A 24,397-nucleotide genomic window follows, 5' to 3' on the forward strand; every position below is an offset into this window, starting at 1 on the left:
GTCTTGCGAAGAACCGTGAAAGCTCTCTTAGTATTTCTCATTGACGTGATCAATACTGCTGTACGAGACACAGCTTTAACGCAAATCCAAGCCATGCATCAAGCACCTTGGCCTTTTATCCTTCCTGTTTCTATCGCACAACTCATCTCTCCTCATTACAAACACAGCCTGCATGAGTCAGGCCTTTTCAGTGATTGGCCAGAACATTGATTTTAAAAATAAATGAACTTCGTACAAACCAGCAACTTGTGTTGTTCAGGATTTATGAGTACCAGCAACACTGGGTTGTGCTTATATACATTTCTTTCAGTTGATGTCATATTTTAAGACATTTAGTACTGTTGGTGTGTGCAGGTATGTCCTAGCACATTAGTTACCAGGTTAGTAATGTTCAGTATTTATATAATTATATAGGACCTGTTTTAAACGTATGTTTTTTTATTTTTTTGAACATTGTTTTCCTTTTCACATTTGAATAGTGAGAATGCAAATACAACAAAAGGAACTGTTGCTAATTTTGGATAATCACAAACTTTTTTTCAAAGGTAAATGTCTGATAGAAACAGGTTCTTCAAGTGAACACCTCCTAAAAAAAAGAACACAATAATGAATCATTCTACCTAGCAGTTGTCTCTGGCTCTGTTTAAAACAGAACAAGGGCTACAACTAAAATGTGAGTGCTAGCAGCGTGAAAGACCTACTTCTTTAAATGTAATCATGTTTTTTGTTCCAAAAAGTTGTCAGCCTCATTTTGAAAATTTTCAGAATAATATAATTAAATATTTTACCATGCTGAGCAAGATTGAACATTCAGTGCTACCATTTTAATATATTCATCAGCAAAATGGACAAAGAGTTTGCAAGAAAAGAAATTCTATCTTTAATGATTTTGTTTAATTTCATTCAACACTTTCCAAATAAAAGAGCCTCTTTTTCACAGGGTGACACAACTTCCTGTGTTATAATGAAATGTCTGTGACTTGTATTCATCAAAATACCACAGACATGAAGTGCAACCCCTCCCTTTTCAACTATGAGTCTTCAGCTCTGTTCTAGCAGCCAGTTTTAGGCATGAGGTGAACCTCTTGACTCCACTCCACCTCTCTCTTTCTTAGTGTTTGTGTCGTTAGAGGTCGATCCATAAGCTTTTAGCTTCAACGCAAACTTGAATTAGAGCAAAAAGAAGGGTCCTGGTTTTGCTTTTGCGTTTGTTTTTAAGTGGTGCTTTGCAAATACATGTGCCATTGTGTCTTTTCCACTTGAGCTCAGTCAGGAATATGTGGATCAATCTGGAGAGTGGGCAACTCCTGCCTCTGTTGGTCCTGTTGTTATAGATTTGCTCTGCTTCACCGAAAGAAAGAAGGCGGTCAATAATGTTTTTTGCCCATTTCTGTGTGTGTGTATGTGTTTGCCTGTTGCATTAATAAAATATCTCATAAACCACTGAACTAATTTTAAGAAAACTCTCAGAAAGCAATCACTGGATATACATCAATAACCAATTAACTTTTGAAGTCAACCCAATTCAAGATGGCTGTCACAGCTAATTGCCCTTAGCAAACACAAAAACGCTATAACTCAGTCAAATTTATGGATATTGAGCTAAAATTTGGTATGATAGTAGCTGAGAGTCATCCCCATCACAGTGTTTAAACACTACACATTTAACAACATCAAAGTGGCTATAACTTAGTCAGTTTTACAACTAATGAGTTAAAATCTGATGTGATAGTAGCTGAGAGTGATTTCCAACATATTATAAGCTCAAACAGGTTGCATGAAATCAAGCATAATGTTATTTTGAAGGTTATAACTCCATTATTTCACAACATAAAGAATACATATCTCCCGCTACCGCCTCGCCCGAAAGGTGGTGGTTGGTGATATGCATTCCTTCAAGGACTGCTAGGCCTTTAACTAGACAAGAACCAGTTAAAGTCCTAGGCCTGAGTGAAGAGAGTAAAGTAAACATCCATACTATTAACATTGTCACCTGTTTTTTTTTTTTTGTTTGTTTGTTTGTTTTGTTTTGTTTTTTCACCTGTACTAAGAAAAAGTCGACAAGTTTTAAATAAAATCTCCCGTTGTATGCCTTATTTGGCTAGTTTAACTAAAAAGCATTCAATCTACACATAGAATCGTCTCATCTTAAGACCATCTGTGCTGGTTGAATAGCCCCAATATTTTACTGCACATATTATTTCATGCAACCATGGTGTCCCAGACCTGCCACACAATAACCCTTGAAGCATGTTAAGAGCATATAGTGCCCAACTTGAGAGCTCGTGGACACACAAACTAGACTGATAAAAAAAACACTTGACTGGCATTTTATTCACCAGTACTTACCCTTCCTTTGTCTGCACTTCAACTTTGAACATTTGGTACTGATTCTTTTTAATGCACAGTCTTGTTGCAAGTCATATGTTGAACAGGCACGGAATAAAGAAACCAGATGTAGTTCTGTAGTCCAGCAAGGGTTGTATGAACCCAGAGGTCTAATGTTGGTCCAATTCTTTGTGCTTCGGTTTAGATTTTAGAAACCTGCATTTAAACAGTTGCCCATAAAAGTCCTTTTTAGTTTACTAATGTTTATCATTTGAATTTGCAGGAAATCTAAGGTACAATCTTTTGAAAATTGAGACTTGAAGTGAGTCATTTACTGCTGAGAATGTGTTGTTATAGGTTGGCAAAAAAAAAAAAAAAAACTAAATGCAAAAACTTCTATTTTCAGAAAATACAATATTCAAATCCACTGCTACACTGACGACACCCAGCTGTGGTTGTCTCACCCCTTATTTCCTCCTTCTTCCTTATCTAACTGTTTAGGAGCGATTAGGAACTGGTTTGCCAACTACCTCCTCAATAGTAATAAAAACAACATTCCTTCTTGTCGACTTCAAGTCTGCCCTCTTTAACTGTCCCTATTTCTCAATCACCGCTGATGATTCCACAACTGATCGCTCCATTTATGGTGAAAGTTAAAGTGTCAACCAAGAATTTAGCTACTTGTTACCACAACTGCACCTACTGAACACATCACTCCAACTGTAAAACAGCTCCAATGGCTCCATATCTAGTATCACACTGGATTTAAAATTCTCCTACTCATTTTCAAAGGCTTCCTCCATATCGCGCTGAAATGCCCCAGCCCTACTCCATCCCAAACCCTCAGATCTTCATCTTCATCTTTCCAGTGCTCTATCTCATTTGCCAACTTGTCCACAGGCTTGAGAGGCTTCAGCTGTGCTGCCCCTCCAACTCAGGAATTTCTTTTTACTATCTATCTGTACCACAAAGTCTTTTCTTATATTTTAAAACCTTTCTCAAAACTCATCTGTTTAGACTAGGTATGTAATTTCCACTAACAGTCAGGGTAGCAGTTACATAAGGTATAATTTAATGTGTGGTGATTGATATGCATTCTTTCAAGGAATGTTAGGCCTTTATTGGAGGGTATTCTGAAAGGAACCCATGTATAAAATGTAATAATACTCATTATTAAACCAATAAAGTGGCCTCCAAAAAATGACCAGGATTCTGAATTTTTTAGCTGGTAGTAACTTCAGCCACAAAATACATAAGCCCAACCGAAAAACTGTTTGTTTGTTTTTTAAATAAAATTATATATACTTTAAAATCTATTTTCTAAGGCAAAGTTCTTTAAACAAGTTTAATAATTTGCTTGTTTCAGTATGTAAAATAAATGCACTGATTAAACTGATACAACAGTACACCCTATAAATTGCCTATATTTTTTCATGCATCACCATAGAACAACAATGAACATGTCTCGTTTCCTGTGATTACCCACCTAATGGTCACCATTGTGTGCATCTTAATGTTATTTTTGACACCACAATTTTTTAATCATATTTTCTCCTATCCTTTTTCCTTTAGGCCTGATCGGTTCCTTGCCTCACCCTTTTCTCGTTTTTCAGCCCTCACTCTTCACACACACACACACACCCAAACATGACAGTTCCTGCCTGCGTCTGAGTAGAGAGGAACTGATGTGATCTGTGGAAACTATGAGCCAAGCCACAGTCGCTCTGCATCACACACAGCGCAGGGTCAAAATGTGAGAAGCTGGTTGTATTCTATTTGCTAAGACAGATTATCTTTTTTAATAATTAGTCATGGATATTAAACTGGTAGTAACAGTTTAACTGCTTAATATTTGTTCAGACAAGTCAGAATGACTTATAAGGAATCATGCTACAGTTTTGTCAACATTCTGTATATAAATCTAATAAGTTTGGTGACAATAAAATAATCCAAGCCAGGATTTGTTTACACATCTGGTCAATTTCAAAGAACCAATATACACTCTTACAAATAAGGAGGTCATTAGAAATAAACATAATTAAGAACAGCCAAATCTGTTAGATACTTGAGCAAGCTGACAATATTTAACTATCCACCGGCTGCAACGGCTCTGCACAACATCTGTGCAAAAGGAATTAACTTCAGCTTGTGCTATCTTTAGTGTCTTTTGGACCACTCAGTAACACAGGATTCCGTTATAGTAACTGGTTCACACGAGAAGGAAATAGGTCAGCTTATATTGATCAATGTAATAGAAAATGCATTTTTAGTTTTAAAATAATAATAACGCTGATAATGCTGTGGTGTAATATTAGTGAGCAGGATAGATGGGAATTTCATTTTATCTGACAGTCTTGTCTCTGCCCTCAGTGAAACACTAACATCCGCTTAATGTAAAACTGAATCTTTTATATAATATTTACGATACGCAAAAACAGTTAACATGTAGAAATGAAAAGATTGAACAAAACCATCTGAGCACCAACTTTTCCAAGCAAGTTCAGTTTGTTTTAGCTTATAAGAAGATAGTAAAACTAGAAAGCCAATCTGCTGCATACAGCCTGTCTCTAACCATGGCTTTTGCCAGCTCGGGGCTTGAGACACTCTGTCGTTCAGCTTAGAAGAGGGAAGAATTAAGTCAAGACAGATAAGTCCCCCATTCACATGGGTTGACAGCCCCGCTAGGTTCATCTTGGTCTACATGATCTATTCGAACGTGGCTGGATTGTGACAAATTTGGAAAACCTCCTTCAGTATAAAGACATTTATGATGATGCTTCTTTTAGGACTTAATAAATGTTTTTTTCTCTACTATTTTATGCATCCCTGAGACACTATCCTGCACCCTCACCTCTATATGGTCACTCTGGCACAAAACTCTTTGACAGGACAAGGATGCAGCTACACATTAGAGGATCACTCAACCCTAGCACAACCCTAATGCTGCACATATCACGATTGTGTTAGGCTGTTTCTGTGACCTTGTCATAATAACAGTTGTAGCCTAGGCATGAGGCCAACATGGTCATTCCTGTTTTAAGTTCTCTATAACCAAGCCACATCGGTGCACACTGGCCCCATATCATGATTATGTTGCCACCCCGATTCACTCTAACACTGATATGCTGCTACCTCAATGACAAACAATCATGACCTCACTAGGGAAGTGTTGTGCATACTCAAGACCTTCCACGACCTGTCACGTTCTGTCACATGTAATGGGGAGCCCGCTGTGTTCTCAGCATGCACCTTAAGACCCTTCAAAAACCATCCACATCCTTGCTGATTTTTAATTTTTTTAACATTGACGTTCGGTTATCATCAAGTGTGAAAGGGGCCTACAACAGAAGCAAAATGTCAACACTATCAGTGCTGCTAATGGATGTTTCATTTGTCAAAGAATAGGACTTTTATGATTCAAATAACAAATTTGCTTGCTCAAACCACTGTTCTAAAGATAAAGCCTGCTTAGCTCATTTAGAGACTAATTCCATGTAGCAGGTGACAGCAGCATACGTGAAAGGTTTGTGTTGTCTTCTAATTATTTTTAACGCTGTTTTTTATGTGCCACATTTTCAAATTAAATGCAGTAAATGTTTCACTGCAGTACATTCCTGCAGGAAAGAAAATTTTACAAATCCACCCTTAAGCACTGCTCTGTGCTTCTATGATTACTATATTTTTATTTAAAAAAACAAACAAAAAAAGAACAAGTCATATATATATTTATTGCTTTATAACACTTGATTTCTAAATGAAAGTCCAATTACTTTGTTTCTAAAAGCAACTAAAAAGCCAGTATATATTTGTTTTAACATTGAAATAATACACGTGAGGCCATAGAAACTTTTAAACCACAGAGCCACCCTACGTGCCATGTCAGAATATTAGGACTGAGCTGTATTATATTGTTGTATCTACACAAATCATGTTTATAATCTTTAACTCACCTTCAGGAATCATAAACACTAATTGTGTTTGAGGGGATCAGAGAAACAACAGATCGTCCTCTCACCTCATTAAAACCAGTCCAATTTGTTTTATGTATCATTAACCTTTTCAGTAGTTTCACAGCAAATGTCACGACACAGAGATTCACAGTGATGAAGCAAACATAGAATCAATACTTTCGAAAACTAAAAGCATCTGAACCTTTGTACAGTAGAAACTGCAAAAACAAGTTAAAACTCCAAGAGGTCTTTCTGGTGTAGCTTTTAGACGTTTTTAAGTGACATTATGGTGTTTTAGCCTTGTCAAACTGAAGAGGAGTCAATAAAAATAGTCCTTAAACTAAAGCGTTTTAGGCTGTCTACCGCCCAGCTTTGGCTAGTTTGTAAAATACTTCAGTTTTGAACAAGTAGAACAAAAGATCTGCTTCTGTGGCATTTTTCCGATTGTACAATCCACCAGGCATGGCGCCAACTGGAAACATGCCCAAATAATCAATGAGTCAAATTCACTAAGTCTGTTAAGCCTAAAATTGTGCATAGTCTTCCCAAATTGTGTTCTGGATAAACTCATGGGCATTTGGGTTTACCCTTTCTCAGTGATCAGTAATTGTTAACAACCTTTTTGTTTATTTCCAGTGGTACTTCGAGCCACCCCTCTTCTGCAACAAACCCGTTTCTGTTAATCATTTTGTGAGAACTTCTATTGTATGTTCCTGATAATTGTCAAGTTGGAAGAGCCACTGCTACCCAAGGCCAAGAGTTTCTGCTAACTGCCTGCTGTTTTTCCTCCAAGGTCCTAATGTAATCCAGACCTGATTCCCAATGAGACTCTGTGGATGGGACAAAAACAAAAAGCAGAAATGATAAGTAAGCTTTCCAACCACAAAACGTGGATCTATTTGCAGAAATGGTCCAAAGGCCCAGTGGAAACAATCAAAAAAACTTTTAACAACTGTGAGAAATATTTGATTGCTATTGACATGGCAAAGGGGATTACATTTTGTTAAATTAAGCACAGTATCTTTGTCTTTTATTTGTCATTTACAACCAGAAGTAAGTAGTATACCAAAGCAAAAACTGAGTTGTAACAAAAATATGAATCCTTTTGGGCTGTATTTTCTTATAGCTACATTTTCACACTTTTCTGTATGGGTTTTCAAGCGTTCCTGGCCCTACAAAGCACAACTCTCTCCAAGTAATTGTAGAGTTAGGAGTTAGTATGGCTGTGCCATTTGCTAGGCCAAGCTGCAATTCAGAGTTCAAGTGAGGGGTTTTTATTACTATTATTTCCAAGAAATGTAGAAAAGAAATTGTAAAAATAGTACATATGGAACAAATAATATGAAATGCCAATAGAATAAATTTAATTGATGTCAAATCACAAAAGACCTCCTGGAATGCATTGAATTTTCCAAAGAGACTATTATTCTGTGTAGGAATTTTGTTTTTTTTTTTCTTTTTCTTTGATAACGTGTCCACCCCGTCACTTTCTGTCCCTGAACCATTTTTCTGTGAGAGCCAGGAGGAAAGCCCACCCACACATCTTTCAGCAGATGGAAATAACCTTTCCAGATTGTCCCCGCTGGAGATATAATTATCACAGCCACCCTGGCTGTTAGTGGAAGTGTTCAACTGACCTCTGAAAACCTTGCCAGGTCTCTCCGTGACGCCGGTTCCTCATCATTACAGACACACCAAACCTTGAACAGGAAAAAAGAAAAAAAACAAATTAAAAAAAAAAAAACGAGTGATATGGTTCCCACTCATGTCTTACCGTAACTGAGCTGGGTTAATAACTATCACCCTACGTGATGGCAAAAATACAAGGTCCGGCACTGATTGGGATCTGCTCAGAGGAGTGAGTCACTCTGTTCAGCAGATTCTGTTTTGTTATGCCGAGTCACTGTTCACAGAGGTCTCTTGCCCTCCGTGGGTAGAGGCTAGTGAAGCAAAGAAAAAAAGTACAAATAGCAAAAAGCAACATATAATGTATTCTATACCTGGTGGTGAACTTTATTGACAACTATGAGTCAAGCAGCTGCTCTGAGGCATGACAAGCATACAAAAAGGCAGACAGATGGTCGGGCAACTTTTGATAAGATTCAACACAAGCTTTGTTCAGAAAAGTTCACGAATACTGACGGTGAGTGAGGCGTAAAAGGGACCTGAGCTGAGCAGAGAAAGAAACACACTGTTGGGTGAAAGAATGAGAGAAGAAAATAGATGCAGGGATATTTATTTCCTGGAGGCAGAGTGAGCAGGATGTGCCATCTGTCTGCTCAAAAGGAAGCTGATCCAAACCTGTTCCCATTCAATAAATTTGAAAAGTAATATTAATAAATAAAAACACTTATTTTGCACGTGTTGTGCAACTGAAGGCAATTGATTTTATTTTTTCAACAGAATCCGCATGACTTTGGTTGTACCCTCAGTATTTTATTGGTAATACTGCTGACTGATGCCCTTAGAGCAACATATTTGTGCAGACGATTCTGGATCACGCATAGATACAATTATTCAAAATTTAATATAAAAGCTAAGTTTCAAAAACAAAATCAAATTTAATTCTAAAACTTTTGTTGTTTTTTTTGAATAATGCTCTTTGTTTGTTTGTTTTTTACTTTTACTTGTTTGTAACTTAACTAAATCCATAACTGGGAAACTGCTTGAATTAAAAAAAAAATGAAAATAAATAAATAAATACAACAAAAGCAACCTGTTTCTCTGAGGAAGTTCTGTTCTATGAAAGCTTTTATATAACCCTGGCTGATGGTGCCTTATGATTTGATGCTGAATGCTTCCGAGGGCTGCGTTAAAAGGGACAGTGTGAATTTACCGTCACATGGCGCTGCTCAATGGAGGGTTTGAAATTCAAGGCAAGGCTAACGGCATGTGACGCAGTGGCAGCAGAGGCATATGACAGTTTCATTTCAGCTCACAAATGTACAGGTGCGCTTTTGTGCATGCATGTGCCAGATAAAAGAAATTTCTGCATCCATGCCTGACTCCTGCCCAGGTGTTGGTATGTGTCTGCATGCCTGCCTTTAAGTGGTGTCTAGCATCTTATCTCTCTTTTCCCTGGGTACATGATAGCAGTTTCTCACCAGCAGATGCCATATGTGTTTCCACTGAATGAAACCTTGTAACACTGAGTGCCCGAGATCGCTGGCAGCTCAGACCAAGACAGCATGGGGCCAAAATTACTTAAGGACAGACAGACTATTTATACCAAGAACTACTCCTCATCACATGACTGTACTTAAGAAAATACAGTCAACAAGTTTAAAGTCTGGACAAATGACTGGATTTCGTATTACAGTGAGAGGTTTTATTTATTTATTTATTCTTCTAAGGAATAAAAATGTCTTGTGTCTCAACATTGAAAAATGAAAGACCTATCATTTCTTAAAGAAATGCATATCACCCGCAGTAGTTCATGCCAGACTTTTAAACGCCGTAATTTGTCAACATGTCATGTTGAGAAATTACATCAAATTTTAGCTTAATATTTGTAAAAGTTCACTGAGTGAAAGCCATTTTTGTGTTTCCTTAGTAACATTAGATGTGGTGGCCACCTTGAATTGGGTTGTACATCCAGTAATTACTTTCTGCAAATTTCATTCCAATTTTCTCAGTCATTCGTGTGATATTTTGCTAACAGACAAACAGGTTTGACGCCAACAGTTAATGCTAAAGTTTTAAGCAGAAATCTTGCCAAATGAGTAGCACTTGAAGTATGTGTTGTAGATTTTTGTCAGCTACACCAGATTTTAGCACAATGTCTGTAAATTTGATTGAGTTTTTGTCATTTATGTTTTCTAAGGTCAGTTTGCTGTAGTGGAAATCTTGAATTGGATTATTTTCAAAAGTTAATCAGTTGTACATCCAATTAATATTTTATGGTCTCAATGAAATTTGTCTAGCAGTTCATGAGATATTTTGCTAACAGCATTGACTCAAATAGGTAATACTATAATTGTCAACAAAGCTCTTGTGCAATTGGTTAGTGCTCAGAATATGTGTTGGGGACAACTCTCAGCTGTCACCATGCCAAACCTTAGCTCAATATCAGAAAAACTGTCCAAATTACAGCTGTGTTTTTTTAAGGTCAGTTAGCTGTGGAGGCCATCTTAAATCAGGTTGATTCAAAATGTTAATCAGCTGCTGATGTACAGCCAGTGATTGTTTTCTGCAAGTTTTATTAAAATGTGTCCAGTGGTTCATATTTTGGTAACAGACACGCACACACATGCACACAATCAGGCAAAACAAAGTAATCTGTTTTCTCCCTTTTTCAAGTTAAATTTACAACATGAGCTTCACCTTGGAGTGCTGATTTTCTTTTTTTAAAATACAAGAACTCTTTTCTCATTTAGGCTGCTTATTCTTGCCAAGAACACGATGTGATTAGGCGGCAGCCAGGCATAGAAAGATATGAACAGGTCTGGCTGGTCTGAGAAGTTCCTCCTGTCAGAAACTATTCGGTGAAGTACTAAAACAAAGCTTTCAGGTGACTTGTGCTTCTACAAGTTTCAGCTGTGTAAATGTGTGGCTATACTGCATGGAAGTCATGTGTACATGTGCATGTGCACGTATTTCAAACGTACAAAACATAAGTAAAGAAAAAAAACACTTAAAACTAGCTGCAAGTCTCATTTAAAGGAAGCATGTGCATTACAAAAAAGGATTTAATGATGCCAACTATAAACATGTGCCTGACTGAGGCCCTGAAATTGGAGAGGGCTCAGGTAATTAGCGTTAGCGAGATGCTCTTTTACCGCATGCTATCTTACTTCCTGCAGGTGTCAAAAGTGAGCCAGCCTTAAATTGCCCACAATTCAACAACATTTCTTAAATAACAAGCAGCACTCAAAAGTTCTCAAAGCAGGAAGGAGGAAAAACAGCATCTGCCGTCAGATTTTGGGCATGAAAGTTTCACTAATAGATCTCTTCATATTTGCACACATCTGTCATACAGTTGAACACAGTGCACCCTAAAACAGCTGTATGAAGACAGAAAGTTATATCTTTTAATGCTGCTTCATCTACATATACTTAACTAAAGAGATAGTCTGGTCATTTTTGAAGTGATGTTGTGTCCAATAGTTATCTATAGGCACTTTCACAAAACAGTTCTGCAAAATGGCTGCAAAGAGCAGTCCACCTTTATGCTTCCTCTGATTGTCCATAAATCACAGATGGAGTTGGCCAACTCCATCATATATCTGCAATGTAAGTGTGCAGAGCATAGACTATTATAGGCCAATGATGCTGAGGCTGATGAACGTGTCAGTCTGCCTGATCAGGGTGTCTAGTCAGTCCAAAAAGTTTACTCAACTCCGGCTGGACTGACACTAATGCAGCCTCAGCATCATTAGCATAAAAACAGTCTAGCTATGGTGATAACTACTTAACACCACTGCATAAATGACCAGATTATCCCTTCAACGATATTCACATTATAACTCAGATATAAAGATTTTAGTTATGCTATTACTTTTTATTTACACATAAAAGATACAGACGGCCATCCTTTCACATAATACTTTTTGTCCTAAGTGGTTTTTTTAAAGGTAGTCATTGTAAATTCACCAAGTGGGAAAAGCAAGCTTTTTTTTTCCTGATTTGGACATTTGGTTGTGGATGAAGATGACTCACCTCTTTTTTTCACTCATCTTTATTGCTGCTCTGCCTGGTTGCCATGCCCACATGGATGCACACAGAGAGCTGACATGTGGACAAGCTCTGCTCGTGTAGTCTTTTACTTAAGGGTAAGCTAAAAAGCCAAATGACAAAAGAGCAACAATTAAAGACTCCCTGGGCAGAGCTGGTGCTCAGTAGAAAGCTTGAAAACAAGCATCGCTCTTTCCCTTTTTTTTTTCCTTGAAGGAAAATATTCTTTCAGTCATTACCATTAGGAGGGCAAGGAGCATAACATAATTCATCATCTGGTTCTATTACCGTCTCCTAAATGTGTTGAACCGAAAAGAAGGAAAACAAATTAAATTTAGCTTTTTTTTTTGTCCTTCTTCCACCCAAAACATAATCAAGGCTGGGACTGATTTACATTTACAAGTCATATCCCAGGATAACAGCAATTAACAGATGTCCTATTCTGGGAGCAGACACAGAACATTGGCTACCTTGTGAGTACATGAGGTGCCGTCCATCCACTGAAGACAATCAGGCCACAAAGAGCCCGAGGCCATTATCTTGTTAGGATTTGAAGAGCTTCACCACAAAGTGTGTTAATGTTTCACTCTGGTGAAAATAAAAACAATAAATTAGGCTGTTAATTCAAAGTCTAATGATTATTCGTCTGAACTCAAGTCATTCAACTAGCCTAGATTGCAGCCTAACACATTTAGCAAATCAGTGCCCCACTTCTTTTTTTTTTAAAGTACAAAATATTGTCTTATTTTCTAGATAAAATGCAATTGGAAATATTGAATATATCATTAAAAGCGTGATTACAAATATTATTTTGATTAAAATCATTGTTAGAGCTGTCTTTTTTGTACATTTTGTTTGCAGTGCTTGGTGGATCAGCCTTGGCTTTACTATTTCTGTCATTTTCATTATTGAGTAAACAACTTCTCTGTAAAAAAAAAAAAGATGTTTAAAATATCCAGTTTATAGAAAGATGTAAAAAAGAACAGAAACAGTAGTATTAGGACCACTAAAAAAAAAAAAAAAAAAAAAAAAAAAAAAAAAAAAAAAAAATTAGGTTTTTTTTTTGCTTGTTTCTGAGTTTTGAGATTCAAGTTAAAAAACAGAAAAATAAAAACATGAAGTATTTTATAAAAACAAGACCAACACACAGTCCTCATTACTTTGCAGTAGTGAACTCAATCCTTCACAATAGGAGTCTCAAACATATACTCTGAGTTTAACCTTCTAAATACTCTCAAACTTCCTGACAGTCTTGACTGCAGTATGAGTTTCACTAAAGAACAGTATTATTAATAATGTGAGGATTTTGAGGTCAATACTCAGTGTACAGTCACGACACTCTTATTGTGAAGGACTAATGAGCTGCGTTGCTGTGAGTTTTGCTGCAGTGGGAGTAATAAACAACATTAAAGACTGGTTCAAATTAATTGCTTCATATTGCTAGTATGTTTTGTAGTTTCCCAGCAAAAGTGCTCCCATAATCCTTGGCTACAGTATTGACTTTTGAAAAACCAGAACAAATGCAGTGGGGTTCAGGAGCACAAAGGGAATTGTTCATCAGGCTTAGTCTTGAAACAATATTCAGACTTTTTTTCTTTTTTACTAGAGTGGAAGTGGAACCATAAATCATAAAGTTACAGCTGAAATATATTGTTAAACCGAACCAAATTCTTTTTGGCCAGTGACTAAGTGAGTCACTGGCCAACCTCTGGGCAACCGAAGTCACAGCTTGGATGCAAACATACGATTTATTTAACTATTAGGAGCCTGACTGTCATCTGATCCGCTTTTTAAAACCCTAATAGAAGTTCTTTCTTCGTTTGTTTTTTTCTGTTTAAAACAGAAAATAATGTGTTTGGCTTAACATTCAAATTACAATACAGTAAGTCTTGCACAGCTTACTATACCTACAGCTGTTTCAAAGTAAAGAGCTTCACTCTTAACATGTGCTCTGTTTCCTGCGGGACTGTCAGAACAGGTACTGTAACATTTAAAGCATGAGAATTACTTAAGGGGTGAAAGATCTTATCTACTCGAATCATGAGCTCTTTGTAAAAAAAAAAAAAAAACTCATCACCTGTAGCCAAATGCAAGAATAGCAGCACAAAGAGACAAATACACTACACTTGTGAGAAATCTTCCAGTGTTTTTCACCCTTGAGATTGTAGAACATGTCGACTTTTAAGGAACATGATTAATGTTACATTTTTAAAACTTTCACTAACGTTTTAAACACAGTGTAAAAAACATAACAAAAGATATTTTATGGCAGTCGTTCCTATAGTCCAGCAAAGCAAAAACGTCTGTGTTTACATCCAATTTCTGCATGCATTGTGCATGTGAATGACTATTGTTCTTTAATTTCTGTTTTGTTTCTGCGACGTTTCTGATGAGATCCGGAGACGAAATGAAAAGATAATCATTTTTGTAAATATTTTCATGTCCCTGCACGCTTACAGATTTAGAAAACCCACACAATGTATGCCATTAGTACAGTAAACAATATCTTCCTGTTTCACCAAACACTCAAACTTTCTGTAAAGTACTCCACAATCAGACATCATCAGACTCTTGGATAATTCTAAGTGGGAATTGCAACTCTGCTGGCTATTTAAGTTAAAGAAAAGAATACCTGGGAGAAATAGTTCATCCATACTGTGAGTTCTACATATTTATAAAGTAGGTTAAATAACCTGACTCACTTGTTGACCTGTTTGAGATTTTTATTTGATGATAATTGTTAATATTTGCTTTCATAACAGTGACTAGTATGTTCAACATGGTGTAAAATTAAAAATGTGTATGTCATATGTCAGTCAAAAATAAGAGCGATATGCAGAGGTTCTGTTTCATGGTTCAGATAGGGACACATCAGATATTTTTAACATGGAGGAACTCTTCAGCGTACGACCTTAGTCTGTGTTAGTGCTCTGGAAGGCCGCCATTGTTGGCGTCCTAATGAAAATGCACTTAAAGATTTTTTTTTTTTTTTTGCTCTTATACTTTTAATGTCATTGTAAAGTTCTCTCTTGATTGAATTCAAACATGAAAAGAATGTACAATGAAGAAAAGCAAACTTTAACTTAACCCCAAGCAGAAGTACAAAAAAAGCAACAAAAATAAATTAAATAAATAAAAGACTGAAGCTGAGAGAACAAGCTGGTGGAAAACAAAGACAAAGGGACTAGACAAAGGCAGAACCCTATATTTATATATAAAAAAAACAGGACAAAAAGACATATGCAAAAAGATAAATAAAATGACCCTGCCTGAGGTGCATAGGGGATGAACGCGGGCAAACTGAAAAGGTAAATTACTGGAAAATAAATCCACTCTGACTTCCACAGAGACACATTAGTCCTAATGTCAGAGTTTTCAACGACACAAAGGCATTTTTTTTAACCTGGGTAGGTCACCGCGGTCAGCCAGACTGAAGCGCTGCTCCGGGGGAGATGATGCTCTGTGTCACGTTCAGTTGGCTGTTAGATGCAGCCACTGCTTTTTAGTAGAAAATTCTACCCTTTATTTTGGCGTTCTGCTCAGGGTTTTTATTTTTTTATTATTAATACTTGGCACTGATTTGCAACCAAGTGTAATTTGTTGCATTTAAAAACTCTCTAACTAATTACATAACAAACTGCCACATACTCATTTATTATATTGTCTACTTAACAAAACTGTAGATGCTTTCATAACAGATTTTACAAGCTTTACCATACTAACTGTGTAATGTTTTGCATGCTTATCTTTTATAATCATAGCAACCTGCTCTTGATTGAATGATTGGTCCTTTTCCTTTTCTTTTTTTTGGTTATGAAGAAAATAGGAGGCAGGACTGCACAGAAAGTGGTGTATCAGGAGGGACAAATTAAAAGGAGACATCTGTCAGGCATGTCAAAGTAATGGAGACACAGTTGAAAGTGACTGTATTTTGTTTTAAACTGCACTGCTCATTCGTGTTGTCCACAAAAAAAGCTGTGAAAAATGACTGTTTATTATTATTTAATATTTTGGTCTTTTATTATTGGAGAGAGTTGTCACAAACTTTAATTTTCCTAAGATAAGAGAAAAAAATGTATGTATTTTTCAAATCTACAAATAAAAAAAACAGTAATTTGAGTGTTTTGAGCTGCTGTGAGTAACATAAGCACTTTGAAAAAAAATGTTTAAGATATTACTACATTTATTGGTAGGTTTAAACTGCTATTCTCCTCTTGAACATACAATCAAAAATTTTCTATTTTCTGTTTAATACTATCTTTAGATAAATCTTTAGATAACAGTCCTTCATCTGTTCATAACTCATTGCTAAATTATGTGGGATGATGAGCCCTGAAGGAAATTAAAGGGTAAAAAAAGGAGGTTGAAACCATATCTCCAGTGATAAGTCTAGTGACGTGAAGGAGAATGCCAAAGAACTGGTAAATTAAACAGACGACCAAGCACGACCAAGTACTGAACTGAAATACTGAGACGGTGTCATGAGATGATTCACCCCAAGGCATGGTTTCAGGATTATATTCTAATGTGTTTTCATATGGTTGTGTCATTGGGGAGAGGCTGAAAAGGACCCAAATGCAGACCGAAGGAGTGTATGATGGTAATGCAACCAGTAAGTTTTAATTAAACAAAAGAACAAAAGGCACTGCCACTGAAAGAAAAAGTCCAAGAACTAGTCATGGGAATTCCAGCTCTTTTCCGGCATCCAGATCATTTGGCTCATCTCTTTGATGAAGTGAGCCAAATGACCCAGATTTCAGAGAAGAGGCACAGTTCACTTCCCCATCAAGAACTAGACTCGGACTTGACATGACTGGGATATGCTGTGAACCCAAAAATCTGACAAGTGAAGGAAAAGAAAGCAGAAGTGTAGAAACTGAGAGAAATAATGACTGAAGTAGGTGTGATGGTTGGTTATAGAAAAACCAGGTGTGAGAGACAACAAAAAACAAGGTCTTGTTCACACTACTATGGAAATTAAAAAACATATATATTTATTGTCTTGCTCTTCCCATCCAACTGGAGTTTATGGTGAGAAAAACAGATAGAAAACTAGAATAACACTGGTTTTTACAGTATTTCTGCACTTGTCTCACTTCATTCTGATCCTGTCACAAATAAACTTTGTGCTCAAATGATTAATAAGTGAAAGAAAACTGTAAACAGTATATAAATATAGAAAAAAAGTGGCAGATGGTTAAGGAAAATCTTTAATCCTGTTCTTTCTCTGTGTTTTGATATGTTGTTAATGTAGACATTCTCACCACCTAGTGGCATGGCATGGGTATTTCTGTGTGAACAGAAGGAAAAAAACATAAAACAAACAAACATAATAAAACTAAATATCATGAGTGTAGGACTTAAGGCACAAGAAAACAAAAAATCCTGACTGTCCATGACAGCAGGAGAAAGGATTACAGAGCTGGTTGACATCAGATTGATTTATTCTGGACATTAAACGGTTAAACTGTAGGATTTTCCATGTTGTCTGGAGTTACTAGTTAATCCTGCATGACCTAATACGCATTGTGTAGCATTTGTACAAACAACAAAACATCAAAACTATAATTTTCATAAATTTAAAATCCTTTCTTTTTACATTACTTTTTTACATTTTAAATTTATATTGAAACATTGTAAATTGACTTTTGGGATTCATAAAGTGCTATTCAGCGTAATCTTTTCCTAACAATTTTAACACTGCCTTTTCCGGTTTTTTCCGATGTGCCCCTTCAATTATCATTCCTCCATCTTGTTCCTGGCAGGCACTCCCATAGGATCCCACATAAATACCTGTCATCATCGCACAAAGGTTTAACGTTTGTCAAAGTTGAGTTAGCTGGTAGTACGACCTTAAGGTAGTTAACATTTCAAAAGGAAAACATGGAAAATACTTTGAAACCCTAAATTACAAGAATTGCTCAGATTTGAAGACAAGTGTATCTACTTTTTTTTCTACACACAATGACTTTATTCTAACATTATGACAAACTTCCCAACATTAAAATGTGTAATTTCTGACAGCTATATGTTTGTTTGATATTTTAAGAGGCTAAGTAATTGCGGTGTGGAAAGGATCGTTGGAGAATGTGTGAACTTTTAAAGCTATGTGCCTCTGACTTGTTCTGATGGCGCACTGACATCTATTTTGCATAACACTGAGACCGAAACTGCCCCGGAGCAGCTGGGGGGAGTGGCAGACTGAAATTCAGTTTAGTTCTCAGCATGACACATCCCGTCGTTTTGCTTTAGGCAAGTCTAATAAAAGTTTGTTTTTTGCCTCTTTCTAAATGTGTCCCATATCATACAAAAACATACAGTGTACCCAACACTAAGCTGTGCTGTGTCTTTGCTTTGGCTCTTCTTGAATGACACCTGTAGTGATTTAACCCCTGGGGTGGAAGCTGTAGCAACCCAACTTGTGCTGAAATGAAACATTAATATTTGCAGAAGGTGCATCAATGCAAGCCTAAACCTACAAAAACCTAATTAGATTATTGACAAATTTTATCTGTATTAATGAAATCACGTAACTGCTGGATTCAGTGCTGTCTGTCTGTCTGTTAGCAAAATATCTCACAAACCAATAAACTAATTTGAATGAAACTCTCAGAAAGTAATTAGAGTCAACCTAGTATAGGAAGCTAAAAATAAGCAAACAAAAAATATTCTTGATGTTGAATCTATCTTAGAAATAGTTTTAAAAAACACTGACACATTTACTGAAGCAACATATAAAGTTTCTACATGAAACTGAGCAATAATGGAAATCCTAGGTGTGTCTTCCAATTAAGATGGGTGTAATTAGAGACATCTGACTCCTGTGAAAAGAATAATCAGTTTTCAGTTGAAAAATGTCATTTATTCAGCTGTCACAAAATCAAACTAACAATACCAACAAAATTCTCATTGATTTTAAAGAATGTAAAAAACATGTTATAGTATTTCTAGTCGAAAATTAGCACAGAGAGGAGGCGCATTCATTTTATTCACAAGTTTAAACAATTTGCATCGATCTTACAGAAATGCATGAGACATATTTTGTTATGACAGCATCGGTCGCATCAACCTTAATTTACCGCTCATTACAGGAGCTGGATGACTGGGTGGAAAGAGCAGCTCGGCTCCATTCCATTCCTCTCTTACGCAGGGTGTACCTTGTTTTAGATCTGTCCTAGTTCTGAGCTTTCACACAAAGACAAAATTAGACATGAACACAATCAATCAAACCGGTCTGGTTTTATTACTGTATGAGAAAACATACGACAATAACACACTGAGAGCTTACAATAGCACACGCATGTCTCAAACTCATTCTTTACCTCATTTACCAAAAATCTATCAATGTTACCAGCTACTTTCATTGGCCACTTGTGTTTTTAAATTGTATATTTATTTAAAAATTGGAAAGTGTTGCAATTGATGTCGCAACCGATGGCACCGTCAGTCAGAGAGAAACAAAAAACATTTCCAAGTTAGATTAAGTCAAGATATAAAACAAAACATCATACAAGCAGAGGTTTACTAGCTTATTACCTACCTACTTAAAGCAATAGTTGAGCTTTTTTTTAAAGGAGTAGGAGTATTTTTCATAAAGGTTAGAAGCAATCAGAGTTGGTATTAAACATAGCTTTTTGAACAACCTTATTTTGGTATTCTGACTGTACTGAAAGGTAACAAATAGAGAGTTAGAGTGAGATCAAGACTACAATGGATCACTGCTGTCCTAAAACAACTCTCATCTCAGAGCAATTTGTCCAGTTGCTAATTTGAAAACCTTTTCATTGCCATTAATTTTTCATTACATGGGTATTTACGGTGTCTCCCGACCTGGAGCCTTTCTGAGTGGAGTTTGCATTTTCTCCCTGCGCTCATGTGAGTCTATTCCAGGTCCTCCGGTTTCCTCCCACAGACTAAAAACATGCAAGTTAGGTTCACTGGTAAATAAATTGTCCCTAGGTGTGAGTGAGAGTGTGAATGGTTGTTTGTCTCTATGTGTCCCTATGATGGACTTGCAACCTGTCCAGGGTGTCCCCCGCCTCTCACACAGTGACTGCTGGAGACAGACACCAGCTCCCCGTGAACTGGAAAGGAGAGGTGGGTAAAGAAAATGGATGAAATGGGTTTTACAAGACAAGACCGTGGGTTTCAGAGACAACATTCTAACAAGATTTTAACTATATGTTTAGGAAACAAACTCAACTGACTGGTGTCTCTCCTGACTGATTCTCTTCAGACCTTAGCAAGCTTCTTCAACTAAACGTAATCTTCTTACTTTGCTTTAAAGATGTGGGACCTTTGAACTCAGGGGTTCCAACTCATTAACAAGGGACCAACTTGATCAATGGACAGCGACAATGAAAAAAATAAATAAATTGGCTGTGTTTTTCAGACTTTTTGTGTCAAAATATTCAAATATAAATATGATTTTTTTTTGTTTGAATAAAAGGCTTCTATTAATTTCTTATGGATTTCATTTTTTATCACATTTTTCCCTGGTTTCTAGTGAAAACATTTTACTTCTTCTTAAAAAAGCCCCCAATAAAAAACTTGAACATTTCACTTTGAAGTTACAGAAGAAAACAAAAACATAATAAGGATAAAATAAATTCCGACAGACCCTCTGTAGTTGTAATGAGCTCTGTCAGGAGTCTGAGAGTCTGAAGTGGACATAAGAGGGAAATTCCTTTGCATATTTTTATAATTTTCATCACAGAGAAAAGTTGCTCACGATGGTGAATGCAGAGAAGTTGCAAACTGTCTACAACAGGTAAAATAATAATTGTTCATAACCTTACTGAAGAAACCCATTTCAAAACATCTTATCTATAACTTAAGTTTGTTTAAACAGAGAAAAGAAGTTCTGCTTGTTTTTTTTTTTCTTTTTTTCTATAAGATGGCAAAGCAAAAGGCAAAAAAAAATCACTTGTAAGGCACAGCAAGTGCAACATGGTGTAACTCTGAAATTGGACTGAGATGAAGAAGATGGATTAATCTACTCTGAGTTGGGTCTGTGGTGTACCAGTCCTACTGCAAGAAATGCGAGACCAAAGTCAGTTCTGCTGTATCTGAGATTAAAACCTTCCAACCACTTTCACATTATTGCGATCTGAATAGAGCAGCTCCTGACAGAGGAGCGTCCTTGGTGCAGCTGAACATGTGTCCATCTTCTACCAGAACAAGGTCCCTTCAATCAAGCATCCTGATGCTCTTGTTTTCACTCAGAGAGGATGAAAAAAACTTAATGAATGGCATGTTTTGAAACCTAATAGTCCCAAATCGAGTACTCTTTAGCTTTTTTTTTAAGTTGGTGATAACTTGAGGCATTTAAAAATGCCCCCCACACAGAAAAAGGGACTGTTGGAGTTTTGCTTGTTTCCCAAATCTGTCTTCCCCTTCATTGTCTTTTCTTGTTCCCTTTACTTTTGCTCACTGTTTTATTTTTTAACTTTACTCAGCTTCAGTAGATTGCAAATGTAATTTTATATTTAACTCGATAGCTTGGATTCTGTAAATCAAAGTTTAAGGCTTAGCATTCTTTAAAGGACTGCATATCTCCCACTGCCTTTCATGCCAGAGTTTTTCACGAAGCTTGTCTTGGGTTGAGAAATGCTGAAGTTGTAGCCATTTAGTTCAAACCTTAAAATATAATTATGTGCAATCTTATGCAATATTGAGTGACTGCACTCAGAGTAAGTGTTGTGAATGACTCTCATCTACTACCACACAATCTTTTAGCTCATTATCTGTAAAACTGGCTGAGCTATAACCATTTTTGTGTTGACTGATGTGGATTAGCTGAGGTGGCCATCTTGCGAATGGTGTTGACCCCAAATTTTATTGAGTTGTAGAAGTACATCCAGTGATTAGTTTCATCAAACTCCATTCAGAAATTTATAAGATATTTTGCTGACAGACAGGTAAAATTGAATAGATAATAAATGACAACATTTTTAACAAAAGTTGTGTGCAATCAACAAAACATGTGTTGTGGATCAATCTTAGCTACTACCACCTCAGATTTTAGGTCAATAACTGTGAAGTTACAGCCACCTTTATGTTTTTCAAGTTTACCATTTTCAGTCGTATTAACTCCAAATGGTAATCAGTTGTAGATGGATATCCATTTTTTTTTTTCAAATTACATTAAAATTCCTCCAGTTGTTCATAAAATATTTTGCTAACAGAAAGACACAGACAGACATGGGCAAAAACATGACTGTCCACATTTGACTTTTGTCAGCAACTGATAATTAAGCCAACCAGCAACTCTGTGTAAAAAAATAAATAAATATTGTGTTGAAAGCTTTTAAAGCATCTAAAAGCTTGACACACCAGGGAGGATGGAGTGTGCTACTTATGTGATTTTGGTCTCTTCAGAATGCAGATGTAAGCTTAATTAAAGCTTTCCAGGTGTGCTGCATTCAGTGCTGAAAGTCACAGAAGAACACGAGTGTCTCTGACCAAAACAAACAAAATCAAAGCAAGCTGTGGAACCTTTCAGACCCTTGTAGGGCTCATCATCTCTGCAAAGTCAGTTGATTTTATGCCACTTGTGCTTTTCGTCTTGTAGAGCGTCTTTACTGGAAAAGCACAGTTTCTTTGAAACCTCATGCATAAAAGAAAGCAGCTCGGTTTGTATCACCTGCAGAAAGGATGGCAACAATTTATTTTTTGCTAAAGATGCCAACACATTTTTTCTTTAAATAACAATGGTTTTCTGCATAGTACAGTTTATGGAATTTGTTTGAACTTTGGAACAATGAAATTTAATTTGGTCTGAGCATCTTTATATCGGGAAGCTTCAGCTTCAGCTCTGATAGACTTTTCAAACTTGCAGTAGAATGTTGAGAGGCTTTTCTTAGGTGTTTTTGTTTTTATTTAAAGAAGCTCCCTGCATTTTAAAATCTTTCAAAAAAGTGTTTTTAAAGTGGTGATACATCATTGAAAAATACTGAATTATAATTTACCAGTTCTATATTCAAAACAGGGGCATTAAGCCCACTTCACTTCAGAAAAAATGGCTGCCATTATGCAATGCGTGATGGGCCTCGGTTTTGCCTCTCAGGTTCCGTGCCAAGATTGAGACTGATGAATAATGCAGCTTTTTAATTCAGATTTTAACGAAAAGATGCATTAACAGAATCTCTAATATTAGTGTTGTGTTCCCGAATAGAGGGGATTTAATTATAGCATATGATTGCTCTCTGTCTCCACCATCATCTCTGACGTGTTGTTTACGAAATGAGAATCAAAAGGATAATTGACTGACATCCACCTGCTCACTCACCTGCATATAAATGGGAATATTTAGCGAAGACAAAAACTGCATCCCAGAGATCCTAAAAGAAAGCAAACAGGTAGAATGTCCCAGGCTTTTCTTAGTCACTTCCTGTTAATCTTTTTATTCATAAGCAACATCTCGTGCTGAAACACAGTGACGGAACAAATGACAGCTTTTGATTAGCACTTGTCACTGAAGGTAAAGGCAATAATGTGTTTGCCTATGTCTGTGTGCTTTCATTTGTCTTTGTCGTTAGCAAAGTATCTCTAGATCCATCTTGAGCATTAGTCCTGACACATACTCTTCAGTATTACACATTGCACAATATTAACGTTAACTTTGGCATCAGTCTTGTCTTTCTGTTAGCAAAACATCTCATGAACCAGAGAGCAGATTTTAATGAACCTCTCAGAGGATAGTCGTTGGACAAACATCTATAACTGATTAACTGTAGGAGTCAACCTGATTTAAGATGGCTGCAGCAGGTAATCACTTCTAACAAGCACATAAATGGCCATGACTCAGTCAAATATACACCTATTGAGATCAGGTTTGATATAGTAGTTGCTGAGAGTCATCCTCAATACAAAATCTCAGCACTAACATGTCTTGTGAAATCTTGTAATATAGCAAGAGATCGCACATAATGTCATTTACAAGGTTAGACCAAAACGGCTATAACTCTGACTCTTTTTATTAAAATAATCTATGTTTAAGGAATTCTAGGCCTTTAATTCTGTAAGTGCTGAGCCAAGTTTGAGACCTAACCTTAAGACTGACCAAATATAAATATCTCAGGGTTTGCGAGTGTTTATACTCGTCTGTAAGCTTTTGGGACATTTAGGGACAGAAATCAGATTCAGTGTATTTTAGATGGAAGTGCAGCAAGTATCTCGGCCAATTAGCCCTGATTCTGCCTGACGTCCTCTTTTGTGTGGCTTTGAAGCACAAATTATATTAGATACAATCTTCTATCTGACAAGAGTTGCTATAGCAGCAAGAATACAAATCTACCAGTGAAGAGTTTGTGGGAAAATAAAGGAAAATTAACCCTCACAAAGAGATTAACATAGAAAAGCGGAGAACAACAGCAACATTTATCAGGATGCATCAAAAACACTTTCTTAACTTGCTCGACTGGGTGGTGAGGCAGATAGATGTG

This window comes from Kryptolebias marmoratus, linkage group LG9 (assembly GCF_001649575.2).
Source record: "Kryptolebias marmoratus isolate JLee-2015 linkage group LG9, ASM164957v2, whole genome shotgun sequence".
Lineage (NCBI taxonomy): Eukaryota > Metazoa > Chordata > Actinopteri > Cyprinodontiformes > Rivulidae > Kryptolebias > Kryptolebias marmoratus.